Consider the following 23,472-nt stretch of genomic DNA (forward strand, 5'->3'; position numbering starts at 1 on the left):
CAAATTTCCCTTCAATCCAAATTCAGAATGCACTTTTGACAGCATCAAATGAGGGAGGATCCCTTCTAACTAAATTTTATAAACAGCAACAAACTTTTTATAAAGTGCCTACTGTGTGAATACAAAAATATAAAGTGCTAATGCCAGGTTTCCAGTTTACTTTCCAAGAATACATATAAATAAAAAGCTAACACAAGGTAATTTCTAAAGGTAAATAGCTTTAGCAACTACTTTGGGAGAAAGTTCCATACTAATTGTTTTGAAAGAAGTTAAGGGGTTTTCAAGGATGGCGGAGGAATAGGGAAGTCTTAAAAAGACTGCAAATTAGGTGAATAAAGGGAAAATGGGAAATGGGAAACTAATGAAAAAAAAGGAATTAATAAGTAGGAACTGAATGTTGTCCTTAATTGCTATATATTTTTTTCGACACCTATTTTGTTGTGAATACACCATTTTTGTTAAAGCTGAAGTTAAAACTAGGGTTAGAGCTCCTTTTCTCCCAGTTATCTAGGTCAAATTTTATCTATTGACACTTTGTATCCCGGGGGTAAAAGGTAAGCTCCTTGCGGACAGGAATGTTTTTGTTTTGTCTCCACAACTCCAGCTCTCACTGTGAAGGTTCGTAGACTGTGAGAAAGAAGATCTTTGAAGGCTATTATTGTAACGTTATTACTTCAAAAAACAAAACAAAACAAAATTTAGTGGGTAATTAAACTTGGAACTGATTGGGTCTCCTCGGAACCGTGACTTTAGATACCCCAGATTTCATGCCGGCTTCCAAACTCGTGATCAAAGGAAGCGCTTCTGAGGAGTAAAATTGGTTTTTAATGTTCGGGAAGTCTAGGTACAGCCACAAGCTATTTGGTCAACTCTGAAGGGCTTGCCAGTAGCTTGGGGGGGAGGGGGTGCTCTCAAATTTGTAGCCTTTTAGCTTTCTGAAGGGATCTCCTTCGCTGCATGTATCGTTACTTGGGGCCAGACAGATTACGTGTTGAAATAAATGGGTTCTGGATTTGGCACAAAGCAAACTTAATGACTTCGAGGGCAAACCGAGCTGCGCAGCCCTAGTTTGGAAAGGCTGTGATCCACTCATTCTGGCTATTTTATTTTGTATTGGGAGTTTATGGGCCCTGAAAATAATGCGGAGGAAGGGAAGGGGCAATTAAAGATGTGGGGAAGTGCTTTTTAGTTGGAAAGTTTCAAACAAAACAAAAAAAAGAAGACCCCCAAGTAGAAAGGAGACCCATTACGGGCGGGAGAGTGGAAAGACCATTTTAGAAAATAAAACTCACGGCACTAAACTTTATTTGTAAAGTAATACATACCGAGTCACTCCGGCTAGGACTGAATGCAAAAGACTTTCAGAACAACCGAACACAAGGTTATAACTCCACACCCCCTCTTTTTTGGGGGTGGGAGTGGGTGAAGGAAAAAACGTGGGGGAGGGGAGAGCGTTGTCCCGAGTTGGTTTCCTCAGCAGTGTTTGTTGGAGGGGGGGCCCTAAGGCAGCGGCCTCCGCCTCCGCCGCAGCAGCAGCTGTTGCTTCTGAGCGTGCTCAGCGCGGTAATTTGGAGAGGATCCCTAGTCTGGGGTGGCGGTGGTGGAGCGTTTGTAAGTGTGTGAGTGTGTGTATATGTGTGTGTGTTGTGTATTGGCAGTGGAGTAGTGGAGGCTGGGCGGCTCCGACTCCCTGACGCCAGCGAGACCAGATCAATCCAGGCTCCGGGAGAGGGAGGGAGGGAGGGAGAGAAAGAGAGAGAGAGGGAGAAAGAGAGAGAGAGGGAGAGGAAAAGCAGAGAGCTAGCGGGCGGCGCAGGGCTGCCCACTGTGCGGCGGCTGCTGCTGCTGCTGCTGCCGCTGCCGCCGCCGCCGCTGCCGGAGCAGGAGCTCGCCAGGGGAGGGACCAGCGGCCGGGCTGTCGGCCCCGCGAGCGAACAGGAGGGGCGGCAAGGCGGCCGGAGCTGCGGGAGTCCCAGCGGGATCGGCAGCCAGACCACGGCGGCGCGGCCGGTCGGGACTCTTCGGCAATCGCCTTTGCGGGGCGCGCCGCCCACGGGGTAAAAAACCAAGAATCCACCGACCCCCGAACCCCCAACTTTGCCTTTTCTGCGATCCACTCCACTCCCTTCCTTCCCTAGGCGGGCTGCCCTGCCCCAGAGCCGCCTCCCAGTCCCTCTTGCTCGCAGATGGGGGGGAGAGAGGGAACTGCGGTCCGGGAAGGGCTGGGGGTGGGGGGTGAATCCTGTTTTGCTGCAGTCTTTCCAGCACTCTGACCCCCGGCCGCCCCCTCCCCGCTAACCTCCGGCCGCCCCCTCCCTCTTCCCCCTTCCTGGTTTCAGTCTCCCGCCGCAGCGCCGGGATGGTAACTTGGGTGCGTGGGCTTGGGGAGAAAGGTTTTTTTTCCTTCGCGGGGAGAAGAGGATGGAAAGGGGCCCCCCCCATGATGGCGTCGCCCAGCGGCTCTTAGAAACCCACGGTCCCCCCCCCCCCACCTCCCCTCTGGCCGGCTGGAGGGGTGCGCTTTGAGCTTCCAACTTTGCGTTGGCGTCTTTGTTGAGTCGGGGGAGGGGGGGGGAGTCCCTTCCCCGCCTCTCCCTTGGCCGGCCGAGGGCTCTCTCCCTGCCTTCCCTCCCGGTTTCCCTCTCCTTTCCTTTGGTTCAGTTGCTGTCGGGGCGGCCCGCGCCCCGGCGCCCCTTTGTGTCCTGCGCCGGGAGAGGGGAGGGGGACGCCCAAACTTATGGGAGTTTCAGGAACTGCCTTGGCTGGGTTTGTCTCTCGTGTATGTGTGTGTGTACACACGCGCGCGCACACACATATACACACTTTCATATGCACTCTCGCTCTCAGCTTTTCTCAAGTGTGGATCTCCGAGAAGAAAGAAAACTCAGCATTTTTCTACCCCCCTCCCTCCTTCACCGCCCGTTTTATTTTCTTGTCTCTACTTTTAATCCTTGGGGTCCAGGTCAAAGAAAGTTCGTTCCAAAAGTCTCTAATTTATTCCGAGGCTGGGTGACGGATGTTTTAGGTTGCCCTTTTCTCCCCTCCCCCCTTTTCTTCCTTCCCCCGCGCGTGGATCCTTCCCAACCGGATCCGATTGTCCCCCTCCGTGTGTAATGCAAAGTTTGCTCGTGAACAACTGTGTCATTTACTCTCCCCCGAGCCTTTGTTAGTGTTTCGCTTAGTAGTTTATGTAAGGGGCGGGGAGGGGGGGCGTCGCGGGAGGGAAAGGGAATGCTGAAAGAAACGTGGGCTTGTTTTTCTGCATGCCTAATATATGGGAGCATTTATAGGAACAGGCTTTTTTCCCTTAGATGTATTATGGGAAAGAGGAACAAATGCCGACCGACTTTAAGATTATTGCGACAGCAGGATTTTTTCCCACTAAATTTTGAAAATGATACGATTGAAACCTTGATTTCCTCGGAGGCTCGGTCCCAGAAAATTGAGGCCCAGCTCAAAGGTCTCTTAAGTAAAGCCAATCTCTTTCCGATCTGCCATGAAAATTGGCATGTTTCCGTTGGGATTTTTTTCCTTTTTTATTGTCTTAGACCTGAAGTTTCAAAGCCAGAACAAAACATCCAAAGTGGCAAGATTTGGGCCTGCCTTCCTGGATGTCTCTGAAACAAACTTAAGTAGCTGGATCAAAGACCAGCCTTCTATCAGAACATGTCTCTTTCTAATTGGTTTTCAGGGATGGCATGCCTACACTTCAGTAAGACAATGAGAAGACTGTGCTGTGATCTTCATCTTGTTTATTTATAATTACCACTTTACCTTTTATTGAAGGCTGGTGAGCTCTAGTGGAACCAGTGATTTTAAAAGGAATCTGGGCTGGATCAGGGTTCACTGCATCAAGGTTTTCAGTTGGCACCAGTGTTCTTTCCATCACTGCCATATTTGTCTGGGTATTGGACTTAAATATATCGTACAGACTTGAAGTATTTTCTCACTTCACTCCCACCCTTTGCCATTTGTAGTTATTTGATATTTCTCTGCAGGTGGTGCTCAGCTTGTAATATTGCAATTCTTCTGAAACTATAACTAGGGGCATCAGAGATGATTTTCTGGAGCTAGGTGATGCAGAAACCTCTAGAGAGGATCAAGGAAGGATTGGGTTACCCCTGAGGGTGGGGATTTGCCCTTGATTTAGTTTTGACCCCTCTAACCATAGGTATGTAACCAAATACATTTTTCCTCTCTCAGTATCCTCTTCTTTTTTATCCTTGAAGATCTGATGATTATTGCATTTAAAAGAAGTGGCAGCTTCAGCCATTTAAAAACAAATAGATGTCTACTTGTTATATTTTTAAAAGAGGTAATTGTAGGAAGCTTAGGAAAAAAAAACAGCCAAGTTCAGCTAATGCATCTTTTTTTTTTTTTTTTTTTTTTTAAAGAGGAAGTCTGGAAATTCTATTTCCCTAAATATTAAAATAGGTGATGTGCTGAATTTTAGTTTCTGTCTTGGCTTATGAGTATTTCTGGGTTAAAGATGAAATTTAATAGCTGAATGATTGGAAAGAAAGAATAAACTTGGGTGTAATTAGACAGCCATATTTAAGCTGCAGCAGCCTGGATAATACAGTCCAAGTTGTGTATTGTGTGTATATAAAAGGGCTCATTTGTGTAGTCTTACAAGGCTAATGGAGGCATCATTGAGCTTTATAAATAATGTAAGTTGTGTATAATGTAGATTCCCCAGAGACTGCAGAGAAAGCATCATTACCAGCCTTTTCAACCTGCTTGAGATCTTAAATTGATTTACAGCACTGAACTGGTGCAAAATGATACATCAGGATGACATGGGGTCAGCCTGTAAAAGTCTATGATGTCAGCCTATTAGTTCAGTCATCATAATTAAACCATATTACAGGGGCAGCTAAGTTGGAATTTGGTATTATCCTTCAGAGATGAATGGAATAGGACTTTTTTTTAATGAAAAAAGTCCCAAACTCTTAGGAATGTTGATGTTTATAAAAGAGTAAAAAAGATTTGACAGTACATTTTTTAAATTTATCAACTGGTTTTATAGACAATTTAAGGATTGAAATGCGATGTCAGCCACTTTTTGAACAGCTTTTTCATTAATAGCCAAGAAACTCCTGGTTTTAGGAGTGTTTGAATCATCTGCTTCTAAACTGATCTGGGTACCAAATCCCAGAATTCCTAAGATCTTAAACCTAATAAATCAGAGAAAATTAAAGAGTAGAGTGAGCATCTTTCTACATGCCTCTAGCCCTTCATCCTTCTGTTGTTGCTAGGTTCCTATTTTGTTGGGGTTAAAATATATCTGGTATAAACTGAGAGAATACAACTTTATTTCTTTTGCACTGGGCTGAAATTGGTTGGCAAAGTCTTAAGCAGAAAAAAGACACGTTTGACTGGACCGCTTGGGTAATTCAAGGGAAAAAGAAAACAATCTTTGGGTTTTAGCCAGCTTTTAATTATTCCAGCTAATTATCCAGTTTATGGATTATCTAAACCCTTGACTTCTTGTATTCTCTCACTCATTTCTTTTCTGGCTTGTATCTCCACTAGAAGATGTTTAAGAAGTGATAGCAAATGCTGATTAAGTTTATTGTTTCTTAGATGCTTTGTTTTGTTGGGAGTCCTAATGGAAGAGCTCTCAAGCAAAGTGAGATTTGTGACTTTGAAGTTGATTTTTTTTTAATTGCTGTTTTTCTGGTCCCAATTTGTTGATTTTGGGTGAAAGTGATTGTTCTAACTTAGTTTTCTAAATAGTTTTCTGAAAACTCCTATCCTTTTATCAGTTTAACAATTTTTAAAAAATGGTGGTGGGAGGGAGAATACTACTTGACTTGCTTCTCAGTTGCTTTTAATGCTGATTTTTAAAAAGCATAAATAGAATGGCAGATCTAATGCAAAATTGCAGAACTCAGTCTGGATACCTCAGAAATCAGTATCCTCTTTTTTTCTGTAGTATGATTATTTCTCTCATTTTACTAATGAAGGTATTTTACAATGATTCAAGTCTATTCGAGTTGAAGTCTTTCTTATCAGTTTCAGAACTTGGATCTCTGGACAGCCTAGATCTCTCATTATCCTGTGATTCTTTTCAGATTTTCTTACAACAATCCAGGGAGTGGGGAAGTACAGGGGGACCACAGGGTCAGGAAGTCATTTGGCATAATATTGTTCTTTTCTCTCATATGCTTTTGTCTGAATGAGAGTCAGATCTGACAACCATAGATCTGTTTGTTTTTTGCAAATCGAAATTGATTTTTTTCCAAGAGGGCGGGTGAAAAAAAAGAAAAAACCCTGCATCTAATTCAATCAGTGGAGCATTACTGGAAGATGGGAGATCCGAGATTGTACATGTTGAAATGAAATCATAACAGGGCCATGCCCTTTAGGCAGCCAGGTCTGAGGTACAGAACAAGCCTTTATAAACACTTTCTTTCAGGATTTTCGTCTTTCAAAGAGGCAGAACACATCTGATCTATTCTTAGCCAAAAGTGAAGACTGTGGCTCTTGGCGGGGGAATAATGTTGGAGAGGGATAGAGATGGTCTCAGAGAGAAGGGACAGGATGGAGAGGAAAAGTGGTCAAATCTAATTGAAAATCTGTGAAGATGAACATCAGTAAAGTGAATAGAAGATTTAGGGTTAACGAATCAGCCTCTGTAATGTTACTTTTATGTGTGGTTTGAGCTCTTCAGTACAAAGATTGTCAGCTTGGCCTTTCTGCAGCAGCAAATGGGTGATATTCTCTTATGTGTGCCAGATTGAAATCTCATTACTTTCTTCCTCTCCACTTTCTATAAGTGGCCTGAATACAAATGTTCAATTTGACCCCGGTTGCCAGTCCTCTCCATTTGCCAGGTTGGGTATCTGATGTGTTTTTTATTACTCATATCCAAATAGCTTTGTAATACAAAATAACCACGCGCCTTCCAAAAAAGAAGCAGGGACAAGGTCAAGTAAAGGAATCATGATGTTGTAGATTGAAGGCTAGAAGGGGTCTTGAGGTCATCTAGCTCAAATGCCTCATTTTGCACCAGAGAATCTGTACTGAATATAATGCTACTGATTTCTGACATATTGAGAGACAGTCTCTTGCTATCAGTAGGGATGGGATAGTCCAAATGGGCAGATGGAGCCACTCTTTCTGCTGGTAAACTTGAAGAAATCTGCCTGTTTTCCAGAAGCTTCATTTATATAGGGATAGTTCTATCTCAAGCAGGAAAGGCCAGAACAACCTTTATAAAATAAACAAGTTTGATTCCAGAGGATAAATACAATAGTTCTAGAAAAAAGACCCAGCTCTGCAGAATTTGAGCCACTTCCCATCTATACAATTTCTTTTGGGTTTGTGTCAAAGCAAAGATGTATGATGTAATTAATGGATAAAAAAGTGCTTCTTAACTAGTTTTTCTTGAACCATCAGTTGGTAGAGCTTCACAGGACCAGTAGAAATCATGAGGTACAATGCGACACCTCCATGTATCTTCCAAATGAGTGAAAAGAGACTTAGAGAATGAACTGAGTTTTGAGTTTATGCAACCAATGAGGGCTAGAGCTGGGTCTCTCATTTTCTAAATCAGCACATTTTCCCATCCTGCCGTAATGACTCATATATTGAATTTTAGTTCTTACTTTACCTCCACAATTGAGTGTATGTTTGTGTGTTAGCCCTTTTAAGGTTCAGCATAAAAGTAAAACACTTAACTTCTCCCTCTGACCTAATCATTTATCTTTGAATCTCAATATATTCCTCTGTAAATGGGGAAAATTATTTCACTCTCTCAGTTCTTTAAGGTCTTTAAATGTAGACTTATTTACAGATCAGAGACAATTTTTACTTAGCATTTTATTCATCAGACAGTTGCCTTCTGCTTATTTCTCCCCTGCTTTCTTTGAACCCAATTGCCAGCATTCATTTTATTTTTCTGATCTATAAGCAATAGACTATTGTCAGTTTTCTTTATGGAGTCTTCCTGGTGTTCTTTAGCAAAATATAAGAATCTTAGAACATTATAATGTTCTCACTCTGAAACACTAAGAATAAAGCAGACTTTTAACTTAAATAAAAGTCAGACATTGCTTTCATATACTAGTTATCTAATGGCAATTAAGAAAATTTATTATTTATTTTCAGAGGATATGGTGCCTTATGGTCACAGGATTAGAGCTAGAACAAATTGTAGATGTTATCTAGGGTAATCTGTTGGTTATGATGATGACTGCAGATGATGAGGCTGAAGGTTTAAATTTTTAACTAGAGGGGTTTAAATAACTTTCCTGAAATCACACAGATGCAAATGTCAAGGCTGGGATTTGAAATTGGGATCTTTATTCCAAATAGGTGTTTTTCTGCTATATCCATTTAACTCCTTAGATGGCAAACTGAAATATGAAAATTGGAAGGTTTGTGCTCCATAAGCCTTACCTATAACTCCATTTTGAAGATACACACTTGACTTCTCTAGTAGCACTTTGGATCCTTCTCTGCAATACATATCTGATAGCTGTCCCTGGATATAGGAATTTCTGGGAAGGTATTTGGTTTTTGACTTTTCTGCCATAAGCTGCAGATGGGTTCCATCCAGAATTTTGCTAACAGCATGATAATGGTGTGGATGCTCTCCTGTCAACTCTTTGAAAGATGTGACAAGGTAATAACTGTTTCATTGACTTAATGAGAGTCTTAGATATTATGAGTTGGGTGTGGGGGTCAAGAATTAATCAGGAGAGGTCTAGGTTCTCATTCCAGCTCTGCCACTGCTTATGTGGCCTTACCTCTTGGAACTAATTTGTTTGTTTTTCATTTTTTTTTGCAAATTGGCTTCATGTGCCCCATTGATTATCTGGGGGTAATGGGAGGGATGTTAATGGAATCAGGGAAGTTAGTGAAATGAGAGAACTTGGTTAGGAGGCCACTAAAGTGTTTCTGGCAAGATGATGAAAACTAGGTTTGGACTAGGGTGATGGAGGTAGATGTAGATGAGAAAAGCCATGGGAAAAAAAGGAGGGAAGGGGAAAAAAATCTGGATTTGGTGTCAGAACTTGGATTAGAATCTCAGCTCTGGCATTTATTGGCCATGTTAGCCACAACAAATCACATGAACTTCCTGGGCATCTGTTTCCTCCTCTGTAAAATGAGGAAATTGAATTAAGTGACCTCAAGTTCCTTCCAGGTTTAAATTCTGTGGTTCTAGTGGACTTCTTGCTTATGGATCTCAAGGAGTGAAGTAAAAGTTGATTTAAGATCTTGTACCCCACTGAGAGGGGATTTCCAATTGGGCTTGTTGAGTAAAGCAATTGGAGATGAACTGGAGCTTGAAGAAGAGATTTAATAGTCATATACGGGAATAATGGAGGTGATTGAAGAAGATGAAGGGATGGGTGAGTCCTTGAATCTGGGTTTGAAATTAGAACATCAGCCCTGCTGTTTCCTGCCCACTAGTTCTTTTAAGGTCCCTTTCACCCCTAAATTTATAATCCTTTGAGTCCCTGAAGAAGAATAGCTAGCAATTATATAGTGCCTTAAAAATTGCAAAGCACTGTACATGTTATCCCTGAAGACTGTCTTGAACTTTTCCTTCCTCCAGTTTGTTCTGTCGAGAGAGGAGGGAGAACCCTTTGTAGCAGATAGATGAGGGGGAGGGCTCAGAGAATTAGTAGGTTATGGAAACTGAGGGAGAGGAGTTTCAATCCTCAGATGACAGTTTGTGGTATGAAGTGCTATAGAAAGGTCAGAGAGAATAGAGACTGGCATTTGGGGAGGGAAGTTAGGGGAAATCAAGGATAGCAGTTCCCTGGGAACCAAATTATGAATGAGTAATTGGCTGAATTTACTTCCAAGTCAGGGTTGCTTATAATAGAACTAAAAGCTACGAGTCATCCTCAATTCTTCAGTGTTCCTCATTTGCCATATCCTATCAATTGCCAAGTCTTGTGATGCTCAGTTAAGAGATTGGAAGGTCGAGAAGGCTGGAGAATCTAAAGTAATGAGGAGGGCATTGAAGGGTGTGACTGGAACTAGTTGGTAAGTAGCCTAGGTAAATTGGTGGAATTAAAAGGGTGTAATATTCTGGAGATGGGCTGGGAGGACAAGCACTTACTTATGTGCAGCTCTGCCAAATCTCACTTAAAGTCATAGAGTGGGAAGGTTACATTTGGGCTAAAGAAGTCACTCAACTTGAGAAAAACATAAAGTCATCTTATTTTTCCTTTTTTTTCTGTCACTGATTTGGTAACAACTTCTCTGAGTATTTTCATTTAAAAGAAAAGGGGAAAAAAGCTTATCCCAAGGGATTTTTCTAGTTATAATTTCTTTTGTTCTGAAAATACCAAATTTTATCTTATTTGATTCTTAATGTGGTGTGACATTTGGTTTAGCAGAAGGAGAGTTTAGGCATCCTAATATCTAGGACTGACTATTGAGATTGTAGATATCTTTGCCCATTACTACCTGTTATGGGGGAGTCTGGGATAGAGCAAGATGTCAGCAGCCAGAGGCTGCTTTAAAGGACTCTGAAATCTCTTGGAAGTTGGCATTTTCTGCACTTTTATCGTACAGTGTTTCTTCCCTTCTAACGAGGCTATATAAATGCTGAGCTACATACAGTAAGAACATCCTATCCATATAACAGTTAATCAGTCACAGAATATTCTGCAGGGGTTCCTGATAGATGGCCACCCTTCTTTACTTAAAGACCAGAGGTGTTAGGAGAATTGGCTTCCTCAAAACAAAGCCCATTCCATTTGCAGAGACCCTTCCACCTTAATTTCTCAGTCTGGGCTCTGTCACTATTCACTTGCAATTCTTTTGTCAAATGCCTTCACATCTTTGGCTTTGGTCTCTTCATCTACAAAATGAGACAGTAATAGACGGGGAAGAGAATAAGCATGTATTAAGTACCTATTGTGTGCCAGATACTGTGTTTACTGCTTTATAAATATTATCTCATTTGATTCCTACATTCACTTTTGGGAGTCCATTTTTAAAAGCTAATTAGGTAACTAGTATGCTTTTTAAACTCTAAAGATCTACTTGATGTGTTTAACCTACATCTGATTGTTTGCTGTCTAGGGGGGACAGAGGGAGGGAGAAAATTTTGGAATACAAGTTTTTGCAAGGGTGAATATTGAAAATTATCTTTGCATGTATTTGGAAAAATGAAAAGCTATTTTAAAAATTTAAAGTTCTACATGATAGCTTGGTATAATGATGAAGACAAATTGATTTTGGTAACAATTCCAAGAGTAGACTAATATAATTTTGTAGCACTTGATATATTATGAGCCATTCTCTGGTCCAGTTGTACTGTTACACTTGTCCTTTGGGGTCTAGGTTATGAAATAATAACAGGAGGCTTTTATGTAGCTCTTTAAGAGTGAACATTTTATCCCATCTGATATTCATAATAATAACTCTGTAAGAAAGCCAGTGGAAGTAGCCTCCTCCCTCCTTAACACCTGCAGGATTCCAGGTTGATGGATCAGAAGGAGGATTTGAACTTATATATCTCTCTTGATGCCAAATGTAAGGTTTTTTTCCCTCTGTACCATCCTGCCCATAAGAACAGCATCATAGAATCATTGTTTTGCCATGGTGCCTGCAATAATAATCCTAACACGTTCTATCTGAACTGTACGTAACGCATGTCACGGGACCCTAGATATAATGTCATTTGGCCTGGGTTCTATTTAGAACAGGATTTCAAAAATATTTCCTGCTCTTGTGATTGGTTCCCCAAAATCATTTTTGTGGTTATCAGTCAGTCATTTTTCAATTGTATCTTACTCTCTATGTTTGGATTTGTTTGGGGTTTTTTTGGCAAAGATTCTGGTAGGGTTCACCATTCCATCTCATTTTACAAATGAAGAAACTGAGGCAAACAGGGTTAAGTGACTTGCCAAGGGTCACACGATTAGTAAGTATGAGTCCAGATGTGAACTCAGGAACATGAGTCTTTCCGACTATTCACTAAGCTACCTACTGCTCCTCCATAAATCATAATTTTAGGCAGACTAGTTAACTGCAGGATATCTCTATGAAGATGGGATAACTTTTATATAGGAGGTTAAAGAGCTAATGAATTTATATAATTATATTTTGCACAAACTTTCTGTAGAATTGAATTCATTTGATATTGCATACATATATATAAACTTATATAAAATAGACACTCTCTCTTACACACACACACACATTCAGTAGCAGTTGAACTGTGTTGTAACCTGTGCATATCATATCAAGGAGAGAAATTGAAACTCCCTTATTAAATTATTGTTGTCTGAGATTTAAAAAAAATCTTATTCTAGTCACTTTCTGTATCTTTATTTATCTGTCATGTTTGAAATTGTATTCTGGTAATTCAGTTTTAGCTTAGCAGGAAAAATTTCTAAGAGCAAATAACTATTCCTCATGAATAAAAATTTATAGAAATTTAGTAATATTAAAAGAGAGAAAAATACAGCATAAGAAGACTTAAACTAAAAGAATATGAAAGCCTTTATATGTTGCAAATAGATATGGCCAAATTTAGCAACTTTTAGACAAAGGATAATATGCTTAAACTATAAAAAATTAGAAAGAGTCCTAAATTTTTCGTTCAAATCTCAATTCTTGCCTATTACTACCTAATGTGGTCATGACGAGCCTCTCATGCCTCAATTTCCTCATCTGTCAGGTGAAGGGTTGGACTAGTTGACCTCTGTTCCTTTCAGCTCTAAAACTTGCAATTTCATGATGTTTTTGGCTCTGTGATCTTATGGATATTCCTTCCAACAATGTTGTGATGGCAGCTCAAAATTTGGTCTAGATTTGACAAGGCTGCCATAGCAGAACTGGGCCAAAAATGTTGCCTAAAGCCCTGGCTGTTATCTCAAGGCAAGCAGAAAATGGTCCTGAATGAACTTCCCTGCTTTAAATTTAGCTTTATATTAATCCATATAGTTAATGACATTGAGCATCCTGGGATGGGCAGTGTTGGCAAGGGGTTGCTGGAGTAACAAAAGCAGATATTTCCTAATGCCGAATTTGCCCATTGACTACTAATCCGAGGCTTGATTGGTTAGGTAAATACAAGGCCATAACTGCCATCATTTCCTAAAACGTAAAGGAGGAACCTTACTTAGAATGCCAATCTAGCCAAAATGAAAAACGATTTCAGCATAGCTAAAACTGCTAAATTGTTAGCTCTTCCTGATCTCTTCAGAATTCTCTGACAGCTCCAGAGAAATTGCTGGATCCTGACGCACTGCCCTGTGGCTTTTTGTATTCTTCAGTGAAAGGAAAGAAAAATGAAAACTTTTGTCATTGGTTTGGACTTGGTAAAGATGAGAATCACAAATTTAATTCTACTTTTTATGTCATGTTAGTAAAAACAGGAAACAGTTGAATTTATCAGGGGAAAGCTGAATTTATCTTCCTAGAATATAATATCCTACTTATTTTATAATTCCTTTTAGCTTTTCTTCTCTTCTTTCATTTTGAGGGGAGAGCTCTTTCTATTCCTTTCATTTTTCCTTTCACCTATACCCCTCCTCTCCTGAATTTAAAAAAAAAAAAAAAAAGGAAGAAAGAAAGAAAAAGAAACAAAACAAAAGAGATTACCACGATAGGCTTGTCCAAAAGTGCATACTGATTTCCTTTACCTCTTTCTCAGGAGGTAGGTAGCATGCTTCATCATCTATCCCTTGGTTATCATTAGCTAATCATGGTTAGTCATTGCATTGATTAGAGTTCTTAAGTCTTTTCAAAGATGTCATTTGTTTTTACATTAGTCACTTAGCCATATCATGTTTCCTCTATCCCCACCCCATTGAGCACTGCCTTGTGGTAAAGATAAACAGCTATCCAAAAGTGAAACCAAGCATCTGAATCTGGTAGCATAGACTACATTTATTTAGCCTGATAATTTGCAACATTTGTCCTTGGGGTCCCCAACCTCTTCTCCTAGAGGGGAGCAACTTATCTTTACTCTATAACCAAGGTGAATTCTTTACAATCAGTCAGAGTTTGGAGACTTGTTTATGTTACTTTCAATTATATTATTACGGACAACTACGTATTATATTCTTCTGGCTGTTTTCTCTGCATCAGTTAATTTATATAAGCTTTGCAAATTTCTCTGAATTCTTTGTCTTTATCTCTTCTTAAAGGTAATAATGGCCTATTCAATTCTTGTGCTACAGTTTGTTTAGCCTTTACCCAACAATGGGCCTCCTCTTTGTTTTTTAGATGTTTGCTACTGGAAAAAGGGCTACCCATTGAATATTTTGGTTTATATGGTTTCTTTCTCTGAATGGACTTCTTTTTAAAAGGTTGTGGGTGTTTTTATTTAGAGGTATTGTGTAGGTTACTATGATGAAAGAAGAATGGCTAGTTTATTAAGATTTTAAAAAAATTCTGGCTTGTTTTGTTAAATTATTGTCCACCATCTCTGAGACAGGGATCTTAACCTTTTTTGTGTCATGGACCCTTTTGGTGAAATCTATAGAAGGAATGAGACTATTAAGCTTAGAATCCTGTTTTTAAATACATAAAATAAAGTACACCAATTACATTGAAATATAATTATCAAAATATTTTTAAAAAACAAGTTCACAACACTTTTGTTTGTCACCTAAGAAAACAAGTTTTAAAAACAAAGTATTTTTTAAAAAACAAGTTCACAAACCCCAGGTTAAGAAATCTTGCTCTAAGGGAAATGCTCTTCTTTGCGGGATCTTGGGAGCTTAAAGAAAAGGATACTTTCAAGTTACAGCATAAAGATGTAAATCCAACTACAAAATGTTGCTTACAAGAAAGTGTTTTTTAGTCTTGTCTCAGCCCATCTTATCAGTCTTTTTTTTTTTTTAAGAATTTTATTGTTCTCTTTTGTTTTTACATCACCTACATTTCCTATCATATTCCTCTTCTCTCTTGTCTTCCATATAAACCCTCCTTATAATGAAGATGAGAGGAAAACAATGTTAGCAAAACCAGCCGGACTTAGCACAAAGCAATTGATGCTCGATGCAATAGTCTGTACCCAGAGTCTCCCACTTCTATTCAAAAGGAGGTGTCTTTTAGTGCTAATTGCATGTTATCAGGCTAAATGTGGCCTGATTATTCATTATGAAGTGCCAAACTTATTCATTGCAATTTTGCATCATTCAATTTAGCTCATTTTGTTGTTTCCATTTCTCTTGTTGCTGTCATCATCTTCATCATCTTCTGTCTTGTTTTCCTGATTTGTTGACATGCATCAGTTTGAGGGTTTTTTTTGTTTTTGTTTTTGTTTTTTAACTTTCCATGATTTTCTGTAATCTCGATATTCTCTTAAGTTTGCTTTATGGCAGCAATCTTGTAGCATATTGTTCCTTTTGGCAGCTCGTATTCCAGCCAAACTAACCTTTCTGCTGCACCTCATATACAGCATTCCTTCTGCCTTCTCCACTATCTCCCTTACCCCCATGATTATTATGAATTTTTTTTCTCACTTCTGCTATTATTTAACATATTTAAAACCCAGTTCAACACAAGAGCCACCTTTTAAGTAAGGTCTTTCTCTCCCTCTGTTGCTAATGCCTCCTCCAATCCCTTCTCTCCCAAGAATTACCTTGTTATATACTTTGCATTTATTTTTGTATTTACATGATACATAATAGATGTTTAATAAGGCATCAGTTATGCAACAAAAATGTGACTTTTAGGAAGGAGCCCAGGGACTTGTAGCCCAAGTTATTGAAAACCCGACTTGGCTTAACTGCTGAGGTGATATCAGGATAACATACTGGTGTTTGTTTGCTCTTTTTAGTATCAGACCATAAAGATGAATGAGCTTTGCTACAGGTAGAGAAGGTCAAAGTCTTTTCTTCACCTAATCTAGTTTTAGGGGGAAGGGATTCATTCAATTAATTTCATGATCCATAATTAATTTTTCTCTTTCAAGATTGAAGTTTTTAGAGACAACTTTTCCTTTAAAAATAGTCAACAATTTTTTCTAAGATTCTCAACTTACTTGGTTGGAAAGCCTTCCTGAGGTATTGATTTCTCTATGCATGTGCTAAGAAAATGTTTTTGTTTGTAGTTGTTTAAAAATATTGGAATTACCTTATTCTAACTATCATAGAAGTGTGAAAGATTTCCCTGAGCCTTGCTTCCCTGATTTTGGGGGCTGGGAGGGAATTGCTTTCGTTTTGTTTAAAACAAAAACATACTCAAAATTGGGGAGACAGTTACTGCTGTAGGGCTAGATTTGTGAGGATTGTGTATTTTATTTGTCAGTATCTTCTAGTGGAAGTTGAAATGTCCCCATTGATAGAACCTCCTTGATCTAGTGGCCATTTGTCATTTCTAACATTAGTTAATGCCTTTGGAAACATTATGGGGTATAGTAGATAGAGGTAGGGATTCAGATCTTAATTCTGATATTTATTAGATGGGTGGTCTAATTAGTTAGTGACCTAGGTAAATATCTAATAAAATTGTAGAGCAGCTGCCAGTCTATATAGGAGACTCTCTTATACCCAAGAAATTATAGATCTGAGGGAAATTTTTATTATGAGGGAAAAAAAATGTTTTGGTTGTTTATTAGAATATGCTGAATTTGTCGGGGTTTAAAATAAACTGAGATTTTCCCATTCTGATTCAGATTGCTGTAAAGTTTTAGATAACAATAACTTCAGATAATGCGTCTCCATATCTCCTAGCTTAAGAATCTGGAAGGCAAAGATAGTTATCGTTCATCTCCTGAACACAAATTTACCTGTTTATTATTAGCCATATGGAAGGAAGTATAGCAAGGACATTTACAGTGGAATGTAAACTCTTGTATTCTTTGGACTGCCTTTTTTTTTTTTTTTTTGGGTCTTTGAATCTCTATGTTTTAGCACAGTACTTTGCGTACCACAAGAGTTTAATACATGTTTATTATATTAAAGGAAGCAAAGGGCAGGGTCAGAGGTGAACATTCTTTGTGTTGTGGCGTAGCTGAAAAAATATATTTAGAGTGAAAATACCAAAGTTCAGAATCTACCTCCAATCTTGACTACCTGTAAATATTGTAGTTTAGAATCTATCTCCGTTCTTGACCAGCTGTGTGACTTTAACTTCTCTCAATCTCTTTCTTCCTCTGAAAAATGAGGGTAAAGGGGACTGGTCTAGCTGATCTCTTCATTCCTTTTTACCTTCTAGATCTCTGATTGTAACCTAGTATAATCTAGTCCAGGACTCTTTGATTTTTCTTTGTGATAGCAGGGAGAGGGCAAGAATAGAATGTGACCATACTTCACTAGGTTTCCATAACATTCGATTGTTTCTACCGACTTTCTTTGAGGGGGAGAGATAGAGCTAAATTCAGCTTTTATGCAAAGAATTTTGGGATTGGTAATTAGAAGAAATGTTTACTCTGATCTAATAATAATTTTTTTTTCAAAATCTGTCCATAAACATTCTTTCTCCTAAAAGGAGACACAGGATATAGTATGGGAGCATCAGTTTTGCATTTAGTAGTGACCTAATTAATTGAGTTGGGGATAATGATGTAGTGAATATAGTTGCTTTACCAGATGTACATTGGGTCTGGTTGAAAATAACTGGATGGAAAGAGAAGTTGCCGATAGCTCGCCATCTTAACTACTATAGCTTCCTGTTTTGCCCATGCTGGCTTTGTAGTCTGACATAATTAATTACAACCTCTTTCTTGTTTTTGTTCCAAGTGGTATGTTTAGGGCTTTCATTTGGATTGTATAAGATGGCAGGAAAGAGGCAGCATGGTGCCATTAAAAGAGTGGAGAAAGTGATAGATTTGTAATCAGAAGATCTGAGTTATAGTCCTGGTCCTAGCTTTGCTCTTACTAGTTGTGTGAACACAAGCAGATCACTTAACCCTTTGGTTACCATCATCTGTAAAATGAATTTTAAAATTTTGTTAAGCATTGAGCCAAGTTTTGGGGATACAAATGCAAAAACAAAGGCAATTTCTGTGTTCAGGTAGCTTACATTCTAACAGGGAGGACAACAACACACATAGGAGAACCAGAGAAGGGGAATTTTGGTCCAGAAAGCTTTAGGGATGATAAATTAAGTCAGAGGAAAATACATATGTACACCTTATCTAGGAACAATGGCAGAAATGATTTGAACTTGGTTCCAGAATTGTGAAGAGAGAGCTGGGTGGGGTGGAAAGACATGAAGATTACATTTGGTTAGGCTAGGCTGTGGAAGAGGAGGAGGAAGTGAAGTGAAACATGACCTGGGTCTTTCCTGAAAAAAAAAAAATCCAGAAGAGTCAGGACAGCAAAAGTTTCTCTGGGTATGATTTTTAATGTAAATCAGTAAGATGTCCTAGAGGATCTCTTTAAATTTCCTTCCAGTTTCCAGTCTATAATCCTCAAGGTTGGATGGATTTGATTTTATTTGTCCTTTAATTTAAATGTCAACAAAAGTGACTCGAATAAAAAATTAATTGAGTTGATAAATAACTTTTTTTGTGTGTTCAATCATTGAAGAATCACTGCTGGTCTGTTCTGCTCTTCTCTTTTACCTTTATGAGCACTTGGCTTAGTGAATGGCCTGCAAAATAGAGAATGCCCATTGCAAGCAGTGATCTTGCATTATGTTTTTCATTATAAACCTATTAAATTAATAGACATTATTGCATTAATAAACATGTAAACTTCATTTACTTACCCTTCTTCCATAAATAAGGAGGCACAGCAGACTAGCCTGGATTGGAAATGGAGTAGATCAAACTTCCAGTGCTGATTAATGGATTGATTAGCGAGGGACTGTTGCGCTTCCAGTGAGGGACACATAGAAAAACCCAAATTTTTTTCTCTTCCCTTGGCTTCATTAGACTTCCAGAGGAGTCAGAGTATAGACCTTGAGAATTCCTGGTATGGAAACTCCCTGGACTAATATGATTATGCAAATTAGGCAGTCTCTATTTGATAATCTTAAAGAATTGTCTGGCTTGTGATCTGCCCAGGGTTTCGAGGCTAGTGTGGGTCAGACAGGACTTCAGCAAGTGAGGTCTATGCTGTTGACTCTAAAACCAGCCCTATACTCTCTGTTTCTCTGTGGATCAGGATTATCAGGCTAGTCACTTAAATCAGTGACAACTTCTCCTTAGTCTTTGAGTCTTTTAGTCATATGACAGCCCTTGTCCTGGAGAAACTAACATGTTAGTTTGGGGGAGAAAAACAAAACAAAACAATTTTTTTTTAAAATGCCTAATTTTGTAAAAAATAAGAAGGTGGAATATTAAGAAAAAATGGTTTAAAAAATATAAATGCTAAGAATAAAAACTGGCCATTAAAAAAAGCTTTTTGTGTGAGCCAATTTTTTAATTAATATCTTCTGTTTTTTTTTTTTTAATAATCATAGGTATCCCCAGAATCCTTCCTCCTTCCCCTCCCAAATGGCCAACCATGTAACAAAAAGTATTTTTAAAATGTCTTCTTCGACTCCTCCCAAAAAAGGAGGAAAAAAATCAGTAAGCTGATTAGTACATTGAAAAAGTCTAAAAACATGTGTGATGTTTACTGCCTGTAGACCTCCCACCTCTAAAGAGAGATGCTTTGGGAGTCTTTTGAGTTTTCATTCAGAGAAGCCCTACATGAGCTTTTTTCATTTTAAATTAATTTTTGATTTTTTTTTTAATGTGTTGCTCTTTCTGTTTACATTGTAGATATTATGTATGTTATTTTCTTGGCATAGATGCTTCTTTGTATTCACACACATCATTTGTTTCAGCACAGGAATATTCCATTACATCCATTTACCACAATTTGTTTAGCCATTTTCCTGATCAGCAGTGCTATCTTTGCTGTCACATAAAGTACTGGTGTAAATATTTTGATGTATATGGGATTTTTTTAAATTGATAGCTTCCTTGGAATGTAAGTCCAGTAATGGCATTTTTGGTTCAAAGAATATGGACATTTTAGTCATTTAATCTGCAAACTATCTGAAAGAGTTATACTGATTCACAGGTCTCCCAACAGTATATTAGTATATCTCTCATTTCACAACCTCTCTGACACTGACTATTGCCATTTTTTTGGTCATCTTTGATAATTTACTGAGTGTAAGGTAAAATCTAAGCATTGTTTTGATACACATTTCTTTAATTATTAGTGATTTGGAGCATTTCTGCATGTAGTTGTGAAATTTTTGAATTCTTTTGAGAATGTTCATTTCCTTTGACCAGTTAGTAGGTGACTTAAGTTTAAGAAATTTACTGTTTGCATAATGGGTTAGCTGACCTGATACACATTTTATTCTTATTCTGTAAATTTTTTTGGTATTCCCCTTTCCCATTTCACAAATTACATGTTGTAATGTATGGGAAGGAGAAAATAAAGAAGGTGTCCCATATACTTGTAAAGAATGTCATTTCTATAAGGGTGTTCTTGGTGGGGAAACACCTTCCATCAATGCAGTTGTAATCCTTCTATGATATAAGGTAAGCCATAGGAATTTGTCTGAGTCACCAAAATAAAGAAGTTTGTCTTCCTCCTCCCCCCCTCAAGCTAGATCACTAATGCTGGTGTTGAATTTGATCTTGAAGGTCACTTCCAGCACAGAATCTGCCTGACTGCCTCTCATTAGCTGTGTGATCTTGAGTGAGTCACTAAATTTTCTCATCTATAAAATGATGAAATTGGACTGTATCATCTCTAAAGGGTCCTTTTCAGCTTTGATCTTTTCATATGGATGAGAGCAAAGGGAAAATTTTTGCAGTTTGAAAAGTTGAATGAGCTAAAAAAAAGTCCAAGGTAACCTGTCCACCCTGTATGGTTGGACCTCCCAAAGATTAGTCTCTGGTTTTGTGTACTGGGAAAGAGGCTGGGTGAATTTTAAAAACATAGATTTCTAGACTAAAATGGGACCTCAGAGATAATTTAGTTCAAACCTTTCAAGTTTATAGATGGGAGAAAGTGAGATCCAAAGAAATTTCAAGTAATTTAGTTAAGATCACATATGAGAGGAAGTGGACCTCCTGATTCCTAACCCAGTACTTTTTCCATTATAATTCCATGCTGATCCCTAATCTTATTTCTAAGGTGCACCCCTTCTCCTCAGTACAATGGAATATAAATCAGAGGAAGGAGCTGAAGTTGGAGTACCAACTTTATCACTTGTTAGCTCTGCAGTTTTGGCTTAACATACTTAGGTTGATTCAGTACTTTAGTTTTCATTATAAGTAAAAAGGAGATAATCTTATTCCTAATATTGATTCTGGTATTTTTAAAATAGGGAGAAAGCAAAAGGTGGTTTGAGGTAAGGTCTGTTTACTATGTATGGTGTGGCACTTCTTATCCTCTCATATTCCAGCTTATTTATTTGACAAATATTTGTAGAATCTCCTGTAGCCTTATTGCTACTGTATCTATAAAACAGTTACGGTATCTGTAAAGTGGGGCTGATCATAATATTCACGTTGACTACTCTTATTGGATGGTTGTGAAGAAAAGTAAGTACCTCTATTCAGAGGTAAGTTTTTGTTATTGGAGGTGCCTAATAAATACTGATAATTGAGTGAGTGGGTCCTAGAGAGATCATAGTATTTGGAATTGGAATAAGCCCTACTCAAAGTATGGTCTTTGGATTTCTAGGGTATTTCAGTACCTTCCTAAAAAATGGAATCCACAAGACAAGCAGTGCTTACAGGGGAAGGAGAAAGGAAGGGAGCAGTAGAGTAGTGGAAAACAACGAGGGGGAGTGAAGACGATAAAATACAGGAAGTAGTACAATGTTACCCATTATTATCTACATAGTACATAGGTCGATTTTTGCCCTACTCACCTGAGAGCCTTTCATTCTCCTGGTTAACTCACTACCAAGCGTCTGTTCTGATTGCAGTAGGTGACAGAAAAAAAAATTTTTTTTTTTTAGCAATTCATTATTTTAAAATCTAGTACGATTTCCTACTGTTTGGAAGAATTTCTTAAATGAGAGAACTACCCATTACTGACTAGTGGATTTGGAGTTCAGATTTACCAGCATTGCTGCTTACTTTCTGTGACCTTGGACAAATGACTTAACTTTTATGCTTCTATTTACTCATCTGTGAAATGAAGGGGTTAGGTCAGATGGCTTCTGAGGTTCTTTTATCTCTCTAAATTTGTGGTCCTGTGGTCCTTGCAAGTTTGAAATATTTGATCTTAGCTACTTTGATTCATTCAGCAAGCATTTGTGGATTTTATTTATTGATCACCTACTACAGACTAGGCTCTGGAAATCTTTTAAAAAAAATTTATGTTTTGTTATTAACAGGAAGATTCAAGACAGAATTTTTTGAATAAATGGGAACACTTTAATTTCTTTTTAAAAGCAAACAAGCAAAACCTGCCCTGCAAAAAGGGAAAAAAAAAAAAAAAAACCTTTGTCCTCTGATCTTGCAGTAGTTTCCTTTTTAAAGGTATGTGCTTGTTACATAATGGAGTAGATAAGAAAAAGACCTTTTATCCTTTTCCCAAAGCTCTAAATCTAAAATAGGTATAAGTTTGCCTTTGGCATCTTCTTGATAAAAAATCTTGGCTCTTTTTGCTTTTGAGGGAACCTGATGAAATAAATTCACTCAGATGCAGTGATATTGAATAAAGATAAAACAGCATAGGCTTGGCAAGGGAGGGCTTTTTTTTTTTTTAATGTATAAAATAACTGAATTAGTACTTTTAGTACTATTAGAACTAGGTTCTTCTGCTTACTTGATAAAGAAAAAGGCTGGTTTTCAGGGCCTACCTTGTACATTCCATGTTGCTTGATTTTTGTTGCCGAAAATGGTATGGTCAAAGATTTGAAGAGTTGTTTTCCTGTCTTATAACTTCAGGAAGTTGGACCATTCCTCTGGCCTCCTAAACTTATTTTTGTTTATTTATTGAGGCCTGACATTGTATTTGGTGTTTCCAATATTACAGACAGGACAATGCAATCTCGTGCCTGTGGGACTGCCTGGTTCCCCGGCCCTCTTTCAGGGACAACGTTCAGCTATTTGTCGGCATTTATGTGTCGGCATATTATGGGCTTCTCTACAGGCGTTAACTGGCATCTTAACTGGTAGCCCTCTCAACCTGACAATATTTTGGTTTTGGAGTTTTATTCAGGTTTTCTTTTTTTAAATAAAACACCAAGTAAAATGAGTATAAGTATTTAAGATAATATAGGATATTTTCTGCAATATATAATGTGTTATAATATATGGCATAATATTTCTTATGTCATATATAAGATAAAATATATAAGATTATATGGAAAGAAATTTAATGAAACTACTTATCTCCATTACATACAGCTTGTTTTCCTTTAAGTAAATGATAAAAATCAACATTTTTTAAAAGATGTTTTGCTTCTCTGTATTTCCTTCTGTTCTGCCTATGCATTAAAAAAAAATGCTTCGTGTTAATATGTCGCTCTCCTTACCTCTTTTCCCCCATGCTGGAAAACAAAATCCTTGTAACAAATAGGCAGATTAAGGTAAAACAGATTCCCACATTAGTTCTATCCAAAAAC

The 23,472-nt window shown here is 38.2% G+C and overlaps 1 protein-coding gene across 1 annotated transcript in view; it reads left to right on the forward strand.

The window, feature by feature from the left end:
- Positions 1-1,960: 1,960 nt before the first annotated feature.
- The window catches only part of SMAD1 (SMAD family member 1), a 93,185-nt gene continuing 71,673 nt past the window's right edge, over positions 1,961-23,472 (forward strand). The window contains exon 1 of the mRNA XM_051967388.1: positions 1,961-2,057. The gene's annotated coding sequence lies outside the window, so the exon portion shown is untranslated. The remainder of the gene's footprint in view (positions 2,058-23,472) is intronic.

This window comes from Antechinus flavipes, chromosome 6 (assembly GCF_016432865.1).
Source record: "Antechinus flavipes isolate AdamAnt ecotype Samford, QLD, Australia chromosome 6, AdamAnt_v2, whole genome shotgun sequence".
Classification (NCBI taxonomy): Eukaryota; Metazoa; Chordata; class Mammalia; order Dasyuromorphia; family Dasyuridae; genus Antechinus; species Antechinus flavipes.